Here is a 25,611-nt window from a genome sequence, read left to right as displayed (position 1 = left end):
AACATCCTGTGCAGAAAAGTGTACAAAAATGTTCAGTTTGGCAAATTTTTACCACCCAGATCAAGAAATAGAATAGTATCTTCAGCCAGGGAACTATGCCCTTGAGTCCTTCCCAGCCACTGGGTCTTCATCGTCTCCAATAGTTATCACCATCCTAACTCTACCTCCCAAGATTAGTTTCCCTACTTTTTTTTTTTTTTTTTTTTGAGACAGGGTCTCACTTTGTTGCCCAGGCTAGAGTGAGTGCCGTGACATCAGCCTAGCTCACAGCAACCTCAAACTCCTGGGCTCAAGCCATCCTCCTGCCTCAGCCTCCCCAGTAGCTGGGACTACAGGCATGCGCCACCATGCCCGGCTAATTTTTTCTCTATATATATTAGTTGGCCAATTAATTTCTTTCTAGTTATAGTGGAGATGGGGTCTCGCTCTTGGTCAAGCTGGTTTCGAACTCCTGACCTCGAGCAATCTGCCCGCCTCGGCCTCCCAGAGTGCTAGGATCACAGGCATGAGCCACTGCGCCCGGCCTAGTTTCCTTACTTTTGAACATTGTGTAAGTGAATCAGACATTAGGTATTTATTTTGGGTCTGGCTTCTTGAACTCAGTGTTACTTGTAAACGTAAAATACGTTTACAAGATTCACCAGTGCTTTTCCTGTAGCAGTAATTTGTTCATCTTTATTGGTTTATAGTATTCCATGATATGAATGTACCACAATTTAGTTTTCATTCTAAAGTTGATAGGCAGGCCAGGTGCGGTGGCTCATGCCTATAATCCCAGCACTCTGAGAGGCTGAGGAGGGAGGATCGCTTGAGCTCAGGAGTTCAAGACCAGGCTGAGCAAGGCGAGACCCCGTCTCTACTAAAAATAGAAAAATTAGCCAGTCGTGATGCATGCCTGTAGTCCCAGCTACTCAGGAGGCTGAGGCAGGAGGATCGCTTGAGCCCAGGAGTTTGAGGTTGCTGTAGCTACAGTGACACCACTGCCCTTAGCCGAGGTGACAGAGTGAGACTTAGTCTCAAAAAAAAAAAAAAAAGGAAAAGTTGGTAGACATTTAGGTTGTTTCTAGTTTAGGTCGTTTTCTATTAGCGGACTGGTGGCTTGAGATGAGGTGACCATCCCAGATTATCCAAATGGACCCTCACTCCAGTGGCAGGTGCCTCTCACAGAGTGAGGCAGAGGGAGCTACACAAACAGAAGCGGGGAAAAAAAAAAACAACGGGAGAAGAAGGAGGCCGAGATTAGACTGATGCATCCACAAACCACGCAATGCCCAGAAACCAAAAGAGACAAGGAACGGAATTTCCCCGAGAGCCTCTGGAGGGAGCTCAGCCCTCCTGGTACCTTTACTTTGTGTGTCTGTCCCCCAGAACTGACAGTCAGATAATAAATTTCTGTTGTTTTAAGTTACCAAGCTTGTGGTAATTTGTTGCAGCAGCCACAGGAAATGGATACAGGGCTATGGGAAATAAAATTGCTACACAGTCTCCAGTGTCTTTTGGGGCACGTACATAAGCGCACACCTGCACCCAGGAATGGAATTGCTGGATCATAGGGTGGGTACCTGATCAGCTCTAAGGGATATTGCCAAACCATTTTCTAAAGAGGTTATACCAATTTATACTCCCACCAGTGTTTGAGAGATCCAGTTTCTCCACATTGTTGTCAACCTTGGTGCTCTGGTTTGGGTATTTGACCCCTCCAAAGCGCATGTTGAAATTTGATCCTCAATGTTGGGGGTGGGGCCCAATGGGAGGTGTTTGGGTCATGGGTGAGGATCCTTCATGAATGGCTTGGTGCCATCCTCGCGGTAATGAGTGAGTTCTTGCTCTATTAGTTCCTGCAAGAGCTGGTTGTTAAAAAGAGCCTGGCACCTCCACCTGTGTAGGGGGCTGACATTATATTTTCCTAGTTTAAGAATTAAATTTAGCGAGTAATGTATGTGCTCTGCCCAGAGCGTTTGAAAGTAATGTGCTCCGGACAAGGTCCTTGTGATAAACAAGGATATTGCCTAGAGGCATAACAAAGGACCTGAGTTGCAAGTAAGCAAGAGCTGCCCAGCCCCACAGCATTGGGGGTCTGGGGGCCACACGATAAACACATTGTTCCTGTGATTGCTGCGTACACCCCATAAGATGGCTGGTTAGTCAATGATGTGTAAGACCCCTCAAGGGAGGGGCGACCTAAGCCAGGCACAGCTGCCGGGGTTCAGCCAAAGATTTTAGGGGGTCACCCTAAGCAAGCTGGGGATGAGAAACGTCCCCCGTGGCTTGCCTTGCCCATCCTTGCTAATCTCGGTCTGTGATCTATGCCTGGCACCTAGAGCAACCACCTGGAAACCTTGAGTCAGGGGATATCTGCTTCCCTAAGGCTACGTATTCCGGAATTTATAACCATTGCTGAAATGCCTGGGTGGCTACGTACAAGGAACTAACTTTAAATTTTTAAAGTATAAAAATAAAATGGACCCGGTGTATTATTACTCGAATCAACCGTTTGTACGTGTGTCTGCATTTTTCTTTGTGTTCTGTGTTTTTGTTTTGTGTTCTGTCTTCATCCTCCGTCCTGTAAATGGGCCGCGACACACCTGCCTCCCCTTTCCTGCGTCCTCTCTCACCGTGTGATCTCTGCACACACCGGCTCCCCCTTCCCCTTCTGCCAGGAGTGGAAGCAGCCTGAGGCCCTCCCAGAAGCAGATGCTGGCGCCGTGCTTCTTGTACAGCCTGCAGAACTGCCAGCCAAATAAACTTCTCTTCTTTGTAAGTTACCCAGCCTCAGACATTCTTTTATAAGTAACTTATAGTATTCTGCTTTAAATAACACAAATGAAGTAAGACACTAGGTATTGTCAGTCTTTTATATTTTGTCCTTCTGGTGGCCATGCAGTGGTTTTAATTTGTATTTCTCTGGTGACTAATGGTTTTGTATATTTCTTCTTAAGTTTTTTTGCCATTTGGATGTGATCTTTTGTGATGTGACTATTCATGTCTTTTGTCCATCTTTCTGTCTTCTGTCTTGTTGATTTGTAGGAGACGTAAACCTTTGTCAAGAACAAAATGTTTTGTGGCTTGCCTTTTTTAGTCTTGTAATGGTGTTTCTTGATGAAAAGATGTTTTTAATTTTGATGAAACCTGATTTACTAATATTTCCTTTTATGGTTAGTGCTTTCATGTTCTAAGAAATCTTTGCTGTCCCAAAATCATGAATATATTCCCCTTTATAGTAATTTTCTAGAAGCTTTCTTGCTTTGCCTTTTTAGATTAGAAGTCCACCTTGTGTTAATTTTTGTGTATTGTTAAAAGTTAATTTTGTGAAACAGATAAACTCATGACTCCCATATAAGAATGAACACATGTTAAAATTTTATTTAACTTATTAAGAAAAACTAGTAAGGTGAATCCAAAGAACAGACACATTTGTAGATCAGAAATATTGAAATTAATATGCAAATGAAGGCAAACCTGATTTTTCCACGGGGCAGGGAATGTCCCACCACTAGACAATTCGTACTCATGAATTTTGCATTGCTGTTAATTATCTACAAGTTACAGAGTTGTAAAATAGCTACCATAGAATCAAAATCAAATAACCCAGAGGATGTACTATAGATAGTGCAGTTTTGCACTGAAGACAAAAATTTCTCTACCATATAGTATCTAACAGGGTCAAGATTAATTTTTTTTTTGCCCATATGAATATTAAAGGAATCCAAAATATTCCACCCCAAAATAGACTTTGGCATAGTTTGAGATGGCTGTTCAGAGGATCTGCAGACAGAAGTCATCCTCCAAAGCTTTCTTTTGTTGGGGAGATTTGTATCTGCAGAGAATCTGCATGATGCAGCCAGGTTTTCCCTGAGGCCCTCCTTTGTCTGGATCTAGGAAAAGATGAACTGAGAGTTTGACACCTTTAAAGGTCTAAAAGTAACATCTGTCATCTAATCTTTCTGAAGGCTGCTACCTGTGAGGTTTCATCTGGGCAACAAGACCACCTTTGCAGGCCAGGGCTCCCCTGCTGTCTGCCCCATAACATGTTTTGCCCCAATCCAAGCCCCTATTCTTTCTGTAACCTCAAGATGGTATAAAAGCATCAACCATCTTCTCTTTCTTTGAGATCTTATATTTTGATAAGACTCCTGTGCACATTCATTAACAAATGTGTAAGTGGTGTCTCCCATCAATAGGCCTTTTGTGAGTTGAGTTTTCATCCAACCTTCAGAGGGTGAAGGGGAAGTTTTCCCTTGGTCCCTACAATAAATAGCCCATTCATCCGGTGCCATTTATGGAAATACCCAGCTTTCCCACACTAGCTCTTCAATGTCACGTTTCTGAACTCTATTCTGTTCCCTGGTCTATTTGCCTATTATTAAACCACTACCATGCTGTCTTAATTATCATGGTTTCATAACATATCTCAATATCTAGTAATGTAAAGTGTTTGGCTTTGTCCTTCCTCTTTCAAGATTTTTTGGATATTCTTGGACCTTTCCATTTTCATATTCATTTTAGAATCTACTTGTCAATTTCTGGGAGAAAATATATCTGCTCAAATTTTTATTGAGGTTGCATTGAATTTATAGATCGATTGGAGGAAAACTGATATCTTTACAATACAGAATCTTCCAAACAATGAACAAGGTATGTAAGTCCTTGTATCTGTTTCATTTCTCTCAATGGTTGTAGTTTTTAATGTAGAAGTCTTGTATGTCTTTTGCTTGATTTATTCCTAGGTATCTGATGTTTTTTATGCTATCATAAGTGATGTCATTTTACATTTTCATTTTTAAGTAACTATTCATAATTTGTAAAACATCCCTGATTCTTGGGAGACCCAGTCAGCCACAACACACAAAGCGGTGTTGGATTCTTCTCCCTCCTTTTCTCCCTCTTTCCAAACCAATGCACCACCCAGTGAGGTCCTTCAGATCACCAAGGATAAAAAGGAGGCCTCCTATGAGGGTGAGGGTTGAAAGTTACCTACGGGCACCATGTACACTACTCGGGTGATGGGTACACTAAGAGCCCAGACTCTACCACTATACGATATATACATGTAATGGAATTCAACTCATACCCCCTAAATCTATTAAAAATTTTTTAAAAGGAAAAAAAAAAATGATAGAAGCCTCCTAGGTCTTTCTTTCTTTTTCTTTTTCTTTTCTTTTCTTTTTCTTTTTTTTCTTTTTTTTTTTTTTTTTTTGAGACAGAGTTTCACTCTGTTGCCTGGGCTAGAGTGCCTTGGCATCAGCCTAGCTCACAGCAACCTCTATTTCCTGGGCTCAAGCGATCCTCCTGCCTCAGCCTCCCTAGTAGCTGGGGCTACAGGCATGCACCACCATGCCCGGCTAATTTTTTCTATATATTTTTAGTTGGCCAATTAATTTCTTTCTACTTTTAGTAGAGACGGGGTGGGGGTGGGGATGGGGCGGGAGGGTGGGTCTCCCTGTTGCTCAGGCTGGTTTAGAATGTGGGACCTTGAGCAAACCTCCCGCCTCCTCCTCCCAGAGTCCTAAGATTATAGGCTTGAGCCACCGCTCCCCGCCCCCTCCTAGGTCTTTCAATGACCCCTTGAGAACACAAAGAGATTACTCTTTGAAAATTGACTCTGTTAAATTCTTAACTGAAGGCCTTCATTCACCTCAGGGTTTTTTGTTTTTTGTTTTTTTGAGACAGAGTCTCACTCTGCTGCCTAGGCTAGAATGCCATGGTGTCATCATAGCTCACAGCAACCTCAAACTCCTGGGCTCAAGCGATCCTCCTGCCTCAGCCTGTGAAGTAGCTGGGACTACAGGTGCGTGCTACCAGGCCTTGCGGATTTTTCTATTTTTTTTTTTTGTAGAAACAGGGTCTCACTATGTTGGTCAGACTGCTCTCAAACTCCTAACCTCAAGTGATCCGCCCACCTTGGCCTCCCAAAGTGCTAGGATTACACTTGTGAGCCACCATGCCTGGCCCACATCAGTTTTTTTTTTTTTTTTAAATCTCTTAAGTCTATTTATTTATTTATTTGACATACAATTCACATAACATAAATTTCACCACTTTAAAGTGTGCAATTCAGTGATTTTTAGTGTATTTACTATACTGGACAGCCATCACTACTATTTAATTCCATCATTTGGAAAAAAAAAAAGAAAACAAATCCATACCTATTAGTCTCAATTTCTTCTCCACTATCCATTGGCAGCCACTGGTCTGTTTCCTGTCTCCATGAATTTGCCTATTCTGTACATTTCATATAAATGGAATCAGACAATATGTGGCCTTTTGTGTTTAGTTTCTTTCACTTAGTATGTGTTCAAGGCACATCCAGGTTGTAGCAGGCAACAGTGTTTCATTTCTTTTTATGACATTGCCTCAGTTTCCACATAGGAAAGGAATGAGGATTGGTTAATAGGAAATCTGGAAAATAGAAAGAGAAAAAAATTTTTTTTTTTTTAAAAAAGCACTTATATTCCACCTTGGAAAAATAATAATTGTTACTGTTTCAGCTTTTTTTTTTCAGTGTTTTTTCTGTGCACACTTTCCTTTAGACATAGCTGAGTTTGTACTGTATACACAATTTTGTATACTGTATTTCCACATTTTCTGACTTAATTAGAAATTTTCATATATTTAATTTCCCGTGGGTGTTAATTCCAGCATGTAAATGCACACTAGTTTCTTAACCTTCTCCCTATTACAGAATCTAATACTATAAATAACACATGAAAATCTATACATAAAACACTCCATATTTAGATGTATTATCTTAGCGTATTTCTTTACAATAGATTCTTGGAAATAGGTGAGAAGCCGTGAACATTTTTAATATTCATTATACACTATGACAGATATCATTCCCTCTAATTAGGTAATGGAAAAGCTATTTCACTCAATATTTGCTAATATTAAGCATTATACACTTTTTGTTTCTGTTAATTTGATAGATTAAATGGTAATCTTTATATTTATACAACTGAAAAATAGTATAATTTGCACTTCTTTGATTTCTAGCAAGGTTGAATATTTTTCCATGTTTGTTAATCACTTATTTCATCTTACACGTGAACTGTCGGTTCACATCCTTTGCCCAGTTTCTCTACTGGAGTCTTATCACTCTTTTGCTGATCTATGATTATCTTTATGTAATGTAAATATTGACCCTTTGCATAATTTCTGATAGCCTATTTTTCCCTCCACTTTTTTGTTTAGTTTTTAGTGTGATTATTAATTTTTCATTTTCATATAGCGAAAAATATTCTTTTTCATAGGAGGGAGTAATGTTTTCCTTTCCCTGCTCTTAAGCTTAGGTCTCCCTCCCTCCCTCTGGACATTAGATAAATATTCAGTTATGTTTTCATATAGGCTTTTTTGGTTTGAATTTTTATTTTTTTTAGATGTTAACCTTTCTAGAATTATATTGGTACATGATGTGGCATAAAGATAAATTTTATGGCTGGGCGAGGTGGTTCAAGCCTGTAATCCTAGTACTTTGGAAGGCTGAAATTGGAGGATCGCTTGAGGCCACAGAGACCAGCTTGAGCAAGAGCAAGACTTCTGAAAAACAAACAAATGAACAACAACAACAACAAAATAAACAAAGAAATTAACAGACAGCAGATACAGAGACAAAGTTAAAACAAAGAAAATACAAAGCAAAGTAAATTTAATTGTAATGCGACATGTTCACTTTGCATTATGGTTTTGAACTGTGAACTTAGACTTAAAGAAAACAAACTGAATAAATCAAATGACCAATAGGGCGTTAGGTGAGGCCTGTTGTAATCACGTATCTTGCTTTGTTATTTTGTATATATGGGATTTATCTAGGTACGGCATGGAGAAATAGCAATATAACATACTTTTTCTTATTTAGTGAATGTAAACTAAATAATTCCTTAGGTTATGTTCTGTTAAGTTACCAGCAGAAGCTACTGATTATGAAAATTTAATGACGGTATTATCCTGTCAGGTGAAAAGGCAGCAGTAAGAGGGGTAAAAGCAATAGGTATTTTACAGTTTATCTTTAGAAGCATAACTTTTTTCCTCTACATTGATTATATAGAATTGACAAACCTCTTGAGGCTAGGAAGCTTAACCAAAACAGACTTTAGATTTTTTCCTACATTAAAGGTTTGGGGACTGCCAAGACATGACAAAATTTACTCACTCATACTAGGGCTGGCAACTGTTGTAACCAGGTGTTTAATGCACATCTTCATATATGACAGTTTAGTAAAACTTTGGTAATATAAGTAATGCTTTCAATTATCCTGCCTATAAAAAGAGAGCATCTTTTTTATTAAACCTAAGTAAATAAAAATAAGAATACTCATGAATAGTTTCTGAATTTTGGAGGAATCGAGTAGGGAGAAAAAGCAAGTAATTCCACCTTTCTTCTCAAAAGTACACGTTACCAGGCCGGGCGCGGTGGCTCACGCCTGTAATCCTAGCTCTCTGGGAGGCCGAGGCGGGCGGATTGCTCGAGGTCAGGAGTTCGAAACCAGCCTGAGCAAGAGCGAGACCCCGTCTCTACTATAAATAGAAAGAAATTAATTGGCCAACTAATATATACAAAAAAAAAATTAGCCGGGCATGGTGGCGCATGCCTGTAGTCCCAGCTACTGGGGAGGCTGAGGCAGGAGGATCCCTTGAGCCCAGGAGTTTGAGGTTGCTGTGAGCTAGGCTGACGCCACGGCACTCACTCTAGCCTGGGCAACAAAGCGAGACTCTGTCTCAAAAAAAAAAAAAAAAAAAGTACACGTTACCAAATTGTTGTCCACTATCGATAGCATATGAGAGAAAACTTCCTTAAATCTGTAAAATAAAACATTTAAGGAAGTATAAACAATGTTTTAAACAAAAGCTATAAAACATTACTTTCTTCAATTACTTAATTTCATGTTATTTGTTTCATTGTTTTAATTAAACTTGACTTTCAGCTTCATTAACCTGTCAATTTCTTTATTAGAATTCTGGAAATTTCGTATCTAGTTCATTGATCTGAAAGTTATCAGAAATCTGTGTTCAACAGTACTCATTAGAGTCTTTTCCATGTAAAGAATTTTTGGACCATAGCTGATTGCACATGCTTTTAGAGAAGACTTAAAATAATAACTGTATAACAGTAACTTAGAATAGCCATGGTTAAAAATCTATTGAAAGTTCCCAAATGATAAAGAAACTTAGTGACTTCTATTAATGCAGCATAATAATATAACAACCAGAATTATCAGACCTTTACAAATTTATTATAACCATTAGTATGGTCACATTATAAACATATTCATACAAATTTAACTTTAGAAAATATTTAACATGACAATCAAAATTATGACTAATAAAATAGAAGACATATGAATTTGTATAATGTTTTGAAACATTTATATCAATAACATACCCATAAATGTCATTGAAAGATCTAGTATCACTTATCATATGACAATGTCTCCCATACAATTTAACAAATAAGCCTAATTGTGTAATATCTCTACAAGATCTGAGATACATTAGTTGAGGCTCTCCAAAGGCCCAAGTAGAAAATCCCAAAGTTAATTTTAGGTCAAAAAGACTTAATTTAATATTTTAAATCTAGGGAAACCTGCCAACGATGTTAAAAGGGTCAAAACACTTGAACAAAATGGTGCATTGGGTCATTGTTAAGTAATATTTATTTAATCAGTATGATAATAAAAAGACTGCAAAAGCAATAGGAAAAGTTACATGAACGTAAGACATTTAACCCTGTAAAAGCTCAGTTTTGCTAAGTCATCAAAACAACCTAATAAAGACAACATGGGAAATTATCTTCATAAAACATAAAATCTTTGTTGCTGTTGTTGTTGGTTTAGGATAGTAACCACAAAGGAGGAAGAAAAGCCTGTACTGTGGCTGCTTCTCCCTGTGGGAAGCCCATTTGGATAACCTGGAGTCAAATGTGATGAAAAGGGTACTTGAATTTAATCCAGACACGGGAAGAGTAGGTCCAGGGTTATGAGCCTATACTATATTATAGAGAAATATAAATAAGAAAACTAGTACCTTGAGCAGGAGAATACAAGGCTCTTTAGTAGCAGCGTGGGAACTTTCCTGGTTATGTGTAGCAATACAGACGAATCAAGAAAAGCCAAGAGTACATAATCCAGTTATACTGGAGGAGAATATTGGTCTTCTAGGCCTTTGGGATAATCGCTTTAGCATCAGGCTATAACAGCAGAATTAGAACCAGAGAGAAAGAGTTACAGGAGTCGAGCAAAAGATTGAAGGAGAGAATTATCACTCCAGCCAAGCAAGAAAGTATGCTTTTTCAAAGGGTGGGAAAAGGCAAATTACATTTCCAATCTGAAACTAGGGAAATGAATTAGATTGCAGGAAGAAATGTAAGCTAGAAACTGTCTACAGACTAGAAGATGGCTATTAAAACATAGATTTCAGAATTGGTATATCAAAACCTCTTGCGATTTTACTGCCAGCAAATCAGTGCTTCCAAAATCCTTGTTGTTCTAACATAGGAGATGAATATTGAAAAAGTTTTTGAGTGTATTTTTAATATCAAAACTCAATATGGGAAGACTACTATGAATAATTCAATTTTAATTATACTCGACTTGATCAAATGCAAAATTCCTTTCACAAATTCACTTTTCATGAATCTTATCATAACTCACAAGGAACATTTACAACATGCCTGGAATCTAGTGTCACCAAGTGTAACCGTGTCTCCCCTAGCCTCTGCACTGTCCCAGGATGTGTGCCTCTTAATATCTGGGGACATGATCATCTGAATAATAGCGTCTAACTTCAATCCCTGTCCTTTCTGTGGGGACAGTGTTTTTGTCTTAGCGGGGTTTGTGAGGGTAACAGCAGATCAGTTGCTGTTAGCTGGACTTAGAATGTGCTTGGAGGAATCTCTCTTAGGGACAGACTTGATATCCCTACTGTGAGAAAGGGCATCGGAATTGAATGCTATATCAGTGCCTTCTTTTGAGGGGTGATGGAGGTGCCAGTATCTTCAGTGTCTCTGTTCTTTACATCTTGCGACTGTCTCTTACTGGGAAAGGGAGAGATGAAAGAATGGATACAGCTCCTCTAGATTAACCACTTTGGTATGTGCATCGACCATGGTCGACAGCCACAGATGAATGCCCACAGCGACTTTAGCCAACAGCCATGATATGACTTTTCTAATTTTTCATTTATCAAAATAAAATATGTAATGAAAACGTATATGAATATGTTACCTATTCTGATTTACATTGCAAGTAAAGCTGCCTGTAAAGTAAAACAAGCTTTCAGTGCTTTAAAGCTTTCCTCATCACACAAGAGCAAAACGGATTCATTGTCAATGCACAGCACAAGCTACCGTGGGGACTGTGAGTGCCGGCTGTGGGCAAGGTTTCCTGGCTGGTGAGCACGGTACTCAAGTGGTTAAGAGGTTTTGAGAAAAATGATCCTTTTGGCCTGGAGGGCTTAGTATATACCGTTACTGGGTTTGGATGACTGTGGAGACTCGAATATCCCATGTCCACTGGCCTCATGGGATGGACAGAATTTCATGCCTTCCTTGGCTGGACATTCCCGGATGACCACGGCTTTTGGCTGGAGAATTTTGCTGAGAAAGATCTCATCAAGTTTCTTGTAACTTCTAGGAGCCATGCTTTAATTCCACGCCTTTGTTAGTCAGACCACCACTAGACATGAGGCAGGGCCCAGCCTCCCAAGTGCTGGGGTCATGATAAGACCTATTGGTAGCCCATACCTCATGCCATCTTTGTCATTTTTCAGAGGACTTGGTACTCTGTCAAGAAACTGCCTCAGCCTTGGGCCCCTCCTGCCTAAGCTCTGCTGCAGCAATTGCTCCCTGAGCAGAAGTGCTGCTCCAGTCTCTAAACTCTTCTTGCTCCTGTTGGTACATCTGTCTCTTAGGATGGAGCTGAGAATCCAGCCCTGCGTAGGGTCCCCATAAGCATCAGCCTGTGTGTTCATGTGATACTCAGATGCCAGGAGTTCTGAGTTGGGAGAAAAGGAAACAGGTAAAGATCTCCTTTTGCTCCTCCGTATGAGGTCATGTGTAGAGTCATGTGACAAGGGTCTCTCCCTGGGCCTCTTCTACTCCCAGACACCAACAAATGGAAAAACATCCCATGGTCAGAGACACCATGGTGTTGGAGACACCAACAAATGGAAAAACATCTCATGGTTGGAGACACCATGGTGTTGGAGACACCAACAAATGGAAAAGCATCTCATGGTCATGGACTGGAGGAATCAAGATTGTTAAAATATCTATATTGCCCAAAGTCATTTCATTCAGTGCAATTCCCTACATATAGAACAGGTTTTTCCTATTTTTTTCTTCTAGAATTTGTATAGTTTCATGCCTTAAATTTAAGTCTTTAATCCATCTTGAATTAATTTATATATATCGCAAGAGACTGGGGTCCTGCTTAATTCCTCTGTTTGTGGCTATCCAATTTTCCCATCAAAATACCAACATCTTATTTCACAGGCCTAGAAAAAAAACAATCCTAAGCTTCATTTGGAACCAAAAAAGAGCCTGATAGCTAAATCAATTCTAAGCAAAAAGAATGAATCTGGAGGCAATCACATTACCTGACTTCAAATTATACTACAAGGCTTCAGTAACCAAAACAGGATGGCATTGGTATAAAAGTAGAGACATAGACCAGTGGAACACAAGAGAAACCCAGAAATAAAACAGTATAGCTATGACTAATTGATCTTTGACAAAGCAGACAAAAAATGAAAAGGGAAAGGAGGCTATTCAATAAATGGTGCTGGGAGACAGCTGTATAGAAATATGATTGCACAAACAGGCAGAGAGGCAGGGCGCAGCAAGGCCTTTGTATCTAGTTTCTGTTTGGCCTGAGTGTGCATTCCTTCCTTCTGGGTGTGGGGAAGGACACTTTCCAGAATGGGGGTTTTATAGTAAAACAAAGTAGGTCAGATCATTACTTTAGGTCCAGTTTTTACATAGAATAATTTTAGGTTTTACAGCTGGCTTTCAGAAAAAGAGGTTCTGGCTCTTATGATATGCCTTGGGGAAGATGAGTTCTGATTTCTATGGCTAGCTTCAGGCAAGTGTGGAACCAGGAGGCAGGAAGGCAAGGGAAGGTCAGAAAACTTTTGCTTCTGAGGCCTTCATTTTAGGGTAGTTTTCTGAGACCCATCAACATGACATCACTTGACTTCAGACTGACAAAAAAACCTTCAGCACCAGTCCTTAACACCTCAAACAAAGACACAAATTTATAACACTTTTTTCTTAAATGAAGATCAAGATTAAGCTGTTTGAAAAACAATCTAAATCTGTAATGAATGATAGAATTTTGATAGGGATTGCAATCTTAAGCAAAAAGAAAAAATTGGGGGCATCATTCTGCCAGACTTCAATCTTTACTATAAGTCTATAGTAAGCAAAACAGCATGGTACTGGCACAAGAAAAGTATACATTGGGGAAATTAATCTCTATTCAATAAGTGGTGCTAGGAAAACTGGATATCCACATGCAGAAGAATGAAACTGGATCCCCGCCTCTCACCTCTCACAAAAATCATCTCACAGTGGATAACAGACTAAAGCCCAAGGTGTGAAACCTTAAGAATTCTGTAAGAAAATGTGGGTAAGATTCTTTCAGACATCGGCCTAGGTAAAGAATTTATGAAGAAGGCCCACCAAAGCAATCACAGCAGTAACAAAAATAAACAAATGGGACCTGATCAAATTTAAAAGCTTCTACACAGCCAAGGAACCTGTCCTTAAAGCACATAGACAACCTACAGAATGGGAGAAAATATTTGCTTTCTACACATCAGATAAAGGGCTGATAATCAGAATCTATATAGAACTTAAGAAAATCAACAAGAAAAAAATCAAACAACCCCATCAATAAATGGGCAAAGGACATGAACAGAAATTTTTCAAAAGAAGACAGACTAATGGCCAGCAAGCATATAAAAAAGTGCTCAACATCTCTAATTATTAGGGAAAGGCAAATCAAAGCCACAATGAGGTATCACCTAACTCCCGTGACATTGGCCTCTATCAAAAAGTACCAAAACAACAAATGCTGGCGTGGTTGTGGAGAGACTGGAAAATTCTTATGCTGCTGGTGGCACTGCAAAATAGTACAACCCTTGTGTAAAGTAATTTGGAGATATCTCAAAGAGCTAAAAAATAGAAATACCATCTGATCCAGCAATCCTACTACTAGCCATCTATTCGAAGGGAAAAAAAGACATTCTATAATAAAGACATCTGCACTAGAATGCTTATAGCAGCACAATTTATAATTGTAAAGATGTGGAAACAACCCAAATGCCCATCAATACATGAGTGGATTTTAAAATGTGGTCTATGTATAGCATGGAGTACTACTCAACTACAAAAAGCAATGGTGATCTAGCACCTCTTATATTACCCTGGGTAGAGACTGAGCCCATCCTTCGAAGTGAGGTATCACAAGGATGGAAAAACATGCACCACATGTACTCGCCATCAAACAGGTACTAATTGATCAACATTAAGGTTCTCACATGGTAGTAATACTCACTGTGTGCTGGTCAGGTTGGGGGATGGGAGGGTGGGGGGTAGACAGGGAAGGGGGGTAAACCCACAGCTAATGGAGACGGGGCGCGCTGTATGGGGGAAGGACCCCCTTGTAGCCCTGGCTTGAGCGAGGCAAATGCATTTCATGTAACCAAAATGTTTGTACCCACATAATATCCTGAATTTAAAAAAAATAAACAAAAAAAGAAAAGCAATCAAAATAGTCTCAAAACATTTTCCAACTTTGCTGTAAATTTGAGCACATGTAATATTTGTAACGAGTAAGACTCTTGACATTCTCTTTGGATTTTAACAATCTTTTTTTAAATCTTAAATTACTATACAAATATTACCAGTTCAGGGACTCCTTTTCTAGGAAAAAAAAAAACTTTGTCACAGAAAATAATGTATACATAATTGGATAGCTTATAAAGAGTAGGACAGAAGAGTAGACAAACATCAAGGGAAAATTGAGGTTCCAATTTAAGCTTTTGTTACTACAATTTCTAGGACAGCTTTGAATTCCAATAGTACTTTTAATTTCAGATTATAGAAAGAATGAGTTAGAAATGTGTTTTATGTGTACCTTTCCACAGACATTAAAATCCGTGGAAGAAACTGTATGTGCAGCGAGGATTAAGAGACTAAAACCAAATTTTTTTGTAAACCTTGACCATAAGTGTCTGTTTTTGCGCTCTACTTACTTGGTGTTTTATTTATTCTTGTTTGCTGACACTTATTTTTTTAGGTGCATCTACATTTTTACCTAATTAAGAACTTTAAACACATAGGTATTTTTGTTGATAACTCAGGAGGTTTAGCTATTATCATTAGACCAACTATATTAATTTTACCTTACTTATCAAGAATCATACAAATACAGATCATTGTATTTGGCTGGGTTTATAGTTTTATAACCTTTGTGTCAAACTCTGATGCCTTAAGAACATAAATATGTCCATTAAAACCCAGGAAAAAGCCGGGCGTGGTGGCTCACGCCTGTAATCCTAGCACTCTGGAAGGCCGAGGCAGGCGGATTGCTCGAGGTCAGGAGTTCCAAACCACCCTGAGCGAGACCCCGTCTCTACTAAAAATAGAAAGAAATTAATTGACCAACTAAAAATATATATACAAAAAATTAGCTGGGCATGTTGGCGCATGTCTGTAGTCCCAGCTACTTGGGAGGCTGAGGCAGGAGGATCACTTGAGCCCAGGAGTCTGAGGTTGCTGTGAGCTAGGCTGACGCCACGGCACTCACTCTAGCCTGGGCAACGAAGTGAGACTCTGTCTCAAAAAAAACAAAAACAAAAACAAAAAACTCAAGAAAAAAACATCCATTGACAATATGAAAACATTTTATTCTTACTTTACCATAGCCCTTTGCATAAATCTTTTCGTATTTTTGCCACCCCACCTTTGGGATAAATATCTAAAAGTGAGAAAGCCAGCTCAGTGAATAAATGCAGATGTAATTTTGCCAGATATTGCCAAATTCCTGTCCCTAGGAATTCTGCCATTCTGCAGTCCCCACAGCCTGGCCAAAAGAATATGTTGTCAAACATTTTGATCTTTGCCAATCTGCTAGGTGAGAAATGACAGCTTGATGACTGTTAATGTGCATTGTTCTTAGTGTAGGCAAGGTGGAGAATCTTTTCAAGTGGTTAAGGGGCGATTTGGATTTCATTCCCATGACTCGTTTTTTCATTTCTCCAGTTTGAGTTCCCGTCTGTTTGTTGCCCTTTTTCTTCAATTTGGAATCTGGGTATTAGGGATAGTAACTGCTTGTCTATAATATTTTCCCCAGTTTGCCATACTTTACTCATGGTATTTTTTTGCCAGGCAAATTGTCATGTAATCAAATGTGTCAGTCTTTTCTCTCACTACTTCTGGATTTTAAGCCTTAGGAAAAGGTTTCTCTGTGCAAAGGTTACAAAGGAATTCACCCATGTTTTCTTCTAGTCGTTGTAGGGCTCAATTTTTCACATTTAAATCTCTGATTTATTTGGAATTTATCCCAGTGTACCATGTGAAGAATGGACCCAATTTTATATTTTTCAACAGGACTATCCAGGTATCCTAAAACCACTGTTTAAAATGCCTTTCTTTCCCCACTGATTGGAGATGCCTCCTTTATTATACTAAGTTTCCATAAGCACTCGCATCTTTCTCTGGATGTTCTAGTCTGCTTCTTGGTCCGCGTGTGTCTGTGTGTCAGTAGCGTGCTGATTTCACAGTAGAAGCTCCATCACACTTTCCTGTTTCTCCCACTCCTGTCACCCATCTGTATCGGGGGCTTCCCGGCTGTCCTCGCTTTTATGCACCTCTAAATGAACAAACCACTCTTTTGATAATTTATACAATTATAAACTTTACAATCAACTCTACCTCCTTGAAGTCATCAGGACCCCAGGTGACACAGCCAGTCCAACCCCCCACAGCGGATGCCTCTTGGAGAGAGGAGGTGGCAGCAGGGAGTAGGGTGGAGACTGGCCAAAGCATTCAAAGAGATGCCAGTCTTTGGCAAGCTGAAAGTTCCAGTTTACTTTCTTGTTACCCAGAAAATAGGGTCGCACTTGAATATGTGGGTTGGGTATGGAGAAATAAAGAGATTACCTTTTCTTTGCAAATTAGCATAGGAGTGAGAGTACATTTGTAGTGCTGCTGCTCTTTCTATGGACTTTCTTGTTTCTCCTAATAGCATGGCCATTGTCCTTGTCATCCAGATGAGAAATCTCAAGCCGTCTTTGCACCTTCTCCATCACACTCCTCACCCAATCAGTCATCAAGGCCTGTGGGTTCCACGTCCACAAGATCTTCATGTTTTCCAGGGTCATAGATCAACAGGACTTCAAGGCTCTCACTGTACTATATCACTGGCAGCTGTAATTTTAAAAAAGAGACACATTCTTTCCAGAGCCGACTCCATGCAGACATACACATATACTCTTCTAACCAATTAATTTTAATCAATTAACTTTAAGGAGCAGCGTACACCAGACTCCCCTTATGGTCTCATCTGTCCCCTAGGCAGCACACGCGTGTTGATGTTGCTCATTGTGTGACTTTAGAGCGAAGCAGCACGCCTTCTCCAGAATGGAGCCAGTGATAATCAAAAATTCATTTTCTGTGGGTTGCAGATAGATCTCTCTTTAACGAATATCTGCAAACACATTCAGAGATAAAAACTAATGTATCTTACCTAGGAACAAAGGATTTAGAAACTGAAAATACTATCAGATTCTACTCCTAGGTAAATAATAACAGTAATAAGCAACATGTCCACCAAAAGACATGTAGAAGAATGTTCATAGCAGCCGTAATAACTTCAAATTGCAAACCAAAATGTCCATCAGCAAGATAATGGATAAATAAGTTGGGATTTTTTTTCCTTTATTGGAATGATACACAGTAATAAAAAGGAAAGGCAGCTGTTAAATGAATCAATATAGTGACTCACAACACAGTATGGGCAAAAGGAGCAAACCAGAGGGAGACTGCATACCACACAGTTCCATTTTTATGAAGTTCGAGACTGGTAAAACCAACCTATGATGATCCAGTTAGAATTATGGCTATGGATGGGAGTGGGTATATTCTGGGAAGCGGCATGAGGGAACGTTCTGGGAGGATGGAGATATTCTCTGACTTCATCTGGAGGGGGAGTACATGAGTAGGTAGCTATGAAAATTCACTGAGCCATACATTTAAGATTTGTGCACCTTCCTCAAGGTATGTTATACTTAGATCATAAAAAATGCGATCTCAGATAACCTACCCTCCTGAATACGCAAAGATAGAGAACTTCTCTAAAATCCTCTTATCCCCAAATATCTGGCCCACCAAGACCAGTGTTGTTGCATAAAGCCAGTCACAGACCTCAGCGTCTTCTATGTAATGGCGCCCCCTGGCGCACAAGTGGAGCCACGATTCGCGTTCCAGTTGAAACGGAATTTCTCAGCCTCTCATTTATCACCTACTCCCGTCACCATGAGAGTGAGGGGAATGTGGCTTATTTATGGATCAGGAATATTACAGAGTGTGATCGAAAATAGAAATTCTCATGCAAGCACATAGCTGGCTTTAAAGGGAATTGTAGATTCCTTCATCCTACCCATTGTCTATCCTTTGAGCCATTGGCACTGTGCCTTTCCCGGACAGAGTGGAAACTCAGAATGAATGGAGGAATGGAAGGGTGATGGATGGAAGGGTGAGGGTTGGATGGGTGGATGGGTAGATCAAACCTTACATTGTCAGTAAAACAGTTTAATCTTTTCTAAATGCATGTTTTCTTTGTGGCAAGTCCTCCTCAGTGATTCTTCATTAGAACAGGCCTCCCTCACATCCTCCCCTTCAATTCTACTGTGACTTTGATGAAATCAACAATCCCCATATCTTGGGCCACTGCTTATCCCTTATCCAAATCCCTTAAAATTCCTAGCCCGGACTCCTCAGGGAGGCAGATTTGAGGTTTCCTCCCACCTCCTCATTTGGCTGTAGATCTTGTGAATAAACCTCTTTCTCTGCTGCAACTTGGTGTCTTGGCAGATTAATGTGCTGTGAAGTCCTGGTACAGTTGCACTAGGAGGGTCCTTCTTAGTCGTCTCTTTCCCTGGTTCTCCCAGGAAAACTTCCAGCTGGTCTACCGTTTCACTTCCTCTTAATCGCTTACCATGTAAATCCCTATTGTCTTTGACAGTGCTCTTAGGTGCAAACCTGTGCAAGCCCTGTTCCAAATAGAGGAAGTCTGCTTAGGAAGAACTGCATAGCTCTCTGTTATGGCTTGCCCCTCCTCCTGGGCAAAACATGCACCAAAGCACTAGAGCTGGGAGCAGGGACCATGGCCTGGTCTCCCAGTGTGACACCCCTACCCTATACATGGGCATTAGGTGGGATGGTAGCCCCAGATCAGCTTGGTTTGACTCTCATAGATCCTCTACTCTATAAGCAAACTGGGATAGGAGTGATGGAAATACAGTATTCTAAGCCACCACACCTGGAGTAGGGCTTCTACCCTATGAGTGATGTGAACTACAATAAAATCCTAAACCCTTTGCTAACTGAATGGACCCCTTCATGGCAAAGATGACCCCAGAGAAACCTAAAAACTGAGTTTCCAGCCCTAGCAGGATTGGAGGTCACACATGCCTCTCCCTTGCTAAGGATCATTGGGCTTTTTTGTAAGGGCTAAACAGAACCCAATCTCATGGTCCAGATCAGCATTCTTTCCTGATGAGGGACCACCCACCATGCTGTGGTTTTACCAATCTGCGGAGCATGGATAGAGAGGGGTTTTGTGTCCTTGCTTCACCCTTTTGACACACAAGGGTGGCCTTTTATGAACATGGACCCCATAAAAAAGCATAAAACTTGATTGTGTAGACACATGTTTCTCTTTCATAAATATTCATGACTCCTCTTATAGTTTGTTGAATATATATCTGACCATTCCACTCAGAATACATTCCTGTTCCCTTTGTCCCTGCCTCAAAGCATGAGTTCCTGGCATCTTGCTGGGGCCCAGTTTTCCAGTCTGTTGGAATGGCCACCCACAGGCTACAGCCCTTTATGAGAAAGAAAGCTCTCCTTCCCAAATTATGAACCTCATTGTTTCTTCACTCAGTGCTGGGGGCCTAGTGATGGGAAGGAAGCCCAGGTTTTCTCAGCCACTCCTGCCAGGAATAGTGCTTCTGCAACACAGAGCTGGGGTGGCAAAGGACGCTGCTGTCCTGCCCCTCACAGGGTGAAAGCATAGCCCTAGAGCAGGAGCTGTGGGAAAAGTGAGCCCTGTCTTCTCCGCCCAAGCCATGCACAGCTGATCTTCCCTTGCACAGAGCTGGGTGAGGAGGGTGGAAGCAGATCACGGCTCAAATGCCACAAACTCTCTGCTCTGAACAAAAGTTTCTTCATTTCATGTGTGCCCATAGGAAAATTTCTGGACGCTATAACTGGTTTGTCCTTGTTTTTGAAAATGTCACCAATTAATTTATGGTTTCATTGGGAGGAGAAGGGTGCAGAAAGGCATTGAAGGAGAGAAAGAGTTTTAGTTGAATGAGAGGGAGGAAAGGGAGCATTGCAGGCAGGGGGAATAAACCAACCACAGGAGTGAGGAAGTAGGGACCTCGCAGATGATACCTGGACTGAGTGGGCTACTGTACAGAGACCTAGAGGTGCCACTGCATGGACAGCTCAGAGGTCGTTTTGGAGGACCTTCAATGTCATCTTAACAGATCTGGTCTTTGGATAATAGGGAACCTCTGAAAGCTTTGAGAGAGGGAATAACATGATGGAAACTGTATTTTAAGAACAAAAACATCCACTGTATGCTGTGTTTGCTTTGATGTATCAATTCTTTGTTTTTAAATAATTTATAAGTATTTCTCTAGAGTATTTTGAAGAATTCAGCAAAATTAAATTGCAGTAAGTTAATTCACTTCAGACATCCCAAGTACTTTTTGCTGTCATTAGTGTTTTTAATTGACAATAATTGCATATACGGATGGGGTACAGTGTGATATTTGGACGCATGTATACAATGTCTAATGAGCAAATCAGTGTTATTAGCATGTCCATCCCCTCCAATATCATTCTCTGTGTTAGGACCATTTCAAAATCCAGCCCTCTGACTCTTTCAAAACATACAGGACACTGTCAATCTTGGTCACCTACAGCGCTACGGGACACCGCGCTCCCAGGCGGAGCCCGCCATTGGTGGGAGCCCCGCCCCGCCCGCGTTGCCTAGGAACCCGCCTTGTGTCGTCACTTCCTGAGCGACTCAGGCTCGCGCAGGCGCGGTGAGAGGACACTTGGCGGGACCGTCCCGCAGCGACGACGCTTCTCTCGGAGGGAGCGACCCGGCGGCTCTCCACACCCTCAGCGGCGTCGTCCCGGCTTGGGCCTCGGCGGCGGCCTGGGCCGGTCTCCGGTCCGTGCGGGGCGGCCTGGCTCCCCTCCCGCCGCGTTTCGAACCTTATAAGGGACGCGCTGAGGGAGGCAGGGAGGACGGCCGGGAATCGCCTCCCTCCAGGAGAAAGGACGCCCGCGGAAGCCGTCGCGCCGTCTTGAGGTCGGAGAAGGGAAGGCCGGGGAGGCTCCGCCCTGATGTGGAAGAGGAGCGGGAAGCACCACAGCGTCAAATGAAGCGGCCATCTGCAAGTTACCGACGTCCACCGGGACGGGAAGAGGGAGAAGCCCGCGCCTCAGAGCCAGGCGGGCTGCGCCCAGGGGCCGCTGCTGAAACTGTCCGGGCAAGTGTACAGCTAGCGTTACAGCGCTTGGCTGGGGAGAGAACCGACCAGCACATGGAGAGTTGGAGAACAGCCTTTATTCCACCAGCAGGCTCAGCATCAACTTCTGACACCCCCTTCCTTGTTACCCTCCAGTTTTTATACCCTTGGCAGGATTCAAAAAGTGTCTAATCAGCAACAAGCTTTAACATCCAATCAGCAACAAGCTTTAACATCCAATCAGCAACAAGCTTTAACATCCAATCAGCAGGGGGATTAAAAAAGTATCCAATCAAGATCTCGCCTGCAGTGTGGCTGAGGGAGGCAAAGGACTCACCCACACATCCACCACTCTAGGAGTGGGAGCGGCAGAGGGGGCAGGGAGCCGCCAAGTCCCTGTGTCCAACAGTTTTCCCTGTGAAAACTGTAGACAGCTGCGCAACTCCCACGGTCGGGAGCTGGTGCTGCAACGGCAGCCACTGCCAGCTTCCCTGGGTTATGGGCTCAGTCATCCTACTTCAGCTCTCTGTGACGATGGCAGCAATTAGCACCGGTTCAACACAGCACATGGCAGCTTTGTGACGCCAAGGGGCTTCTTTTAGGAAATCTGGATATTTCACCCCAGCTCTCTTCTGGATCATCCCTTACTCCCCAGTCACCAGAGTGTCTTGGAGCAAGTGAATCTGATGTCTGGATTGAGTCTTCTCAGTTTCTTAATCAAGAGATAGAAGAGCTCAGGGAATCACTGCAAGAAAAAGATGCAACAACTAGAACTCTCCTGGAAAATGATGCCAGATTGTCCAACTCGATTGCTGCTACCGCAGAACTGGAATGAAAAAATATGAGTAAACTGATGGCAGACATTGAGCAGCTAAAGGACAAAGACGATATTTTACAAAGATTACTTAAGGAAAAAGACCTCTTAATCAAAGCCAAAAGTGGTCAGTTACTTTCTTCAAATGGAAATGAACTTTGAGGAGGAAGTAACAAACCTCAAGGAGAGAATATTAACTTAGGAATGGACATTGGTAAACTAGAAGTGGACAATGCAGTGGAAAATTCAGGCCATCAAGCCAGGGTGCAGGTGCAGTCATTGCAAGAACAACTGAGTGCAGTTGCATGCAAAGGGATGAAATTGCACTGCAGCTTTCTGTCTCTCAGGACCAAGTGAAGCAGCACGCTCTGTCACCAGTCAACCTGGAGATGGTAGTAGAGCATTTCCAACAAGAGAAAAAAGATATGTATTCGGCTGAGCTAGAAAAGCAAAAACAACTCAGCTGCATGGGAGAAAAAGGCAGAAAATCTGGAGGGAAAAGTGACACCATTACAGGAACGTTTGGATGAAGCAAATATCAGCATCATGACTTACAGGACAGTTAGAGCTAAAGGAAGAAGAAATTGAAAAACTTAAAAATCAAAATGAGCTCCAACAAGAAGTGCTGGATCATCTGCAAGAGAAGCTGATGAAGTTAGTAAATAGCACAGATGGCAAAGTGAACAAAGTTCTAATGAGAAACCTCTCCATTAGACATTTCCACACACCAAAAATCAGTGTTGTGAGGTGGTATGACTGATGGGAGTATCCTGGGTGTCAGATGGGAGGCAATGGAGCAGTTGTTTGATGAAGATCCAGGCGGTGTTACCAGGTGGATAACTGGGTGACTTGGAGGAGGATCAAAAAGTGTCCTTGACACACCTTTGAGGCCAAATCAGCAATCTGTGCTTAACAGTTCTTTTTCAGAACTTTTTGCTAAATTTCTGGAAGCAGAATCTCATCCATTTGTTCCACCACCAAATCTTTCTGTCCACAATATGAAACCTCTAGATTCACCAGGAAGGAGAAAACTAAACACAAATGTGCCTGAGATTTTTAAAGATACAACTGAATCCAGGTGTGGGAGGAGAGTGGAGATATGTCCATTCTTGGGTCCCCACTCCGCAGCTGTGCCTCTGGTAACCTGGCTGCACTGGGACCCGGTGGCCCTGGCGTCTTCATTTGAAACCCATCTCAGATGTTTGGTCATGTTTTCCAGACCCGTATCTCTCAAAAGATTCAATAATCTAGTCAAAATAGATTAAGGACTTGAATTTAAGACTGGTAACTCTAAAACTACTAGAAAAAACATTGGAAAATACTCCAGGACCTTGGTTTGGGCAAAGATTTTTTTTTTTGGATAAGAACTTGAAAGCACAGTCAGCCAAAGCAAAAACAGACAAATGGGATTATATCCAGCTCAGAAGCTTCTGCACAGCAAAGGAAGCAAACAACAATAAGAAGAGACAACCCACAGAATGAGCAAAAATATTTCCAAACTATACATCTGACAAGGGACTGATAACCGGAATATATAAGGAGCTCTAACAAGTCAATAGCAAAATAATAATAATTAAAAATTGGCAAAAGATCTGAATGGACATTTCTCCAAAGAAGCCATACAAATGGCCAACATGATATGAGAAAAAAATGCTCAACATTACTAATCCTTAGAGAAATGCAAATCAAAATCACAATGGCAACAAAGTGAGACTCTGTCTCAAAAAAAAAAAAAAAGCCACAATTGGATAAATTTTGAGCAGCAGGTGAGGACCTGGTGGGTAGGGATTAAGTTTTGAGAGGTGCCCAGGAAGGTGGGGAGATGGAAGGGGCCACTGCTCTTGGGGGAGGCACCAGGGCCTCCTCCAGGATCTCCAGCCTGTCTGCCCTGATGGTGCCACCTGCAGGTCTCATCCATGCTCAGGGCTGACTCACATTTACACTGTTGGGGCAATGGAGGGACGGTTACAGCAATATGAATGTTAGTTGAATGCAAGGCTGTAACATGAAGTGAAAACAGAATATACAATTTCTTCACATTTCCCTGTAAATACGTGAAAACTGATTTTGTGACGGGTCAATTTGGGGCTGGACAGTGAGGGTAGAGGAAGGGAGGAGCCCCAGATTCCTGGGATTGAGACTGAGTCATTCAAGAGGGAAATGCCTGGGAGGGATCCGTGGGTAGTTACCTGTGTAGGGTTGGGGCAGGAGGATTCCCTGGACATCTCTGGGCCCCATAGTGGAGACTCCTACATACCTGCATCTCCCTGATCCAGAGCTAACACTTTGTGTGGCTTGGCCCACCTGCCTGTCACCCAATGGCTCCCAGCAACCCCACCCCCACCCCCGACCTCCTTACACATTCTTATGTAATTCTCACTGCTTGGTGGATTGGGCTTAATGAATGGCTTCTACCCAAGACAATATGGCAACAGCGATGGGATGTCACTTCCAAGATTGAGTTATGAAAAGTCTGTGACTTCTGTCTTGCTCCCTCTCCTCTTTCTCTCTCTCTCTGTCTCTCTTACCCCACCCCTCACTGCAGGGAAGCAAGCTGAGGTATTATTAGTTACCCTACAGAGACACCCCAGCAGCAAAGAACCAATGGATGACCTGGCCTATAGACAGAAAAAATCCGAGACCATTGGTCCAAACTGAAACCTGCTGATTACTGGTGAGTGAGCTGGAAGGAACATCCTGCCCAGTCGCTCCTCAGTTGAGACCACAGCCCCAGCCTCCCAAGAGGCCTTGAGGCAGAGATGCCCAACTGAGCCATGCAGGATCCTAAAACACACAAACTTTCAGATAATTATAATGCTTGTTTTTACATGCTGTACAGCTGCCACAATGCAACATGTTATTTGCAGTGTAATCCGTTGACAAATCCTTCTCAAATTCTTTGTATGATTCCATTTCTCTAGCCATAATTAAATAATAACATTTAGTTTAGAATCTTCAGGATTAACAGAAAATAGATTTTCCCCAGGAGAACACATCAGGGAAGCACGGAATCCAGGAAGACACGG

At 41.6% G+C, this 25,611-nt stretch overlaps 1 pseudogene; it reads left to right on the top strand.

Annotated features, from left to right (window-relative positions):
- Positions 1–18,442: 18,442 nt before the first annotated feature.
- On the top strand, positions 18,443–24,772 carry LOC105870420 (uncharacterized; annotated as a pseudogene).
- Positions 24,773–25,611: the final 839 nt, after the last annotated feature.

Source organism: Microcebus murinus, chromosome 24 (assembly GCF_040939455.1).
Source record: "Microcebus murinus isolate Inina chromosome 24, M.murinus_Inina_mat1.0, whole genome shotgun sequence".
In the NCBI taxonomy this organism is placed as follows: Eukaryota; Metazoa; Chordata; class Mammalia; order Primates; family Cheirogaleidae; genus Microcebus; species Microcebus murinus.
Note: the sequence above shows the minus strand (reverse complement) of the source record. Positions and strands in the feature narration are given on the sequence as shown.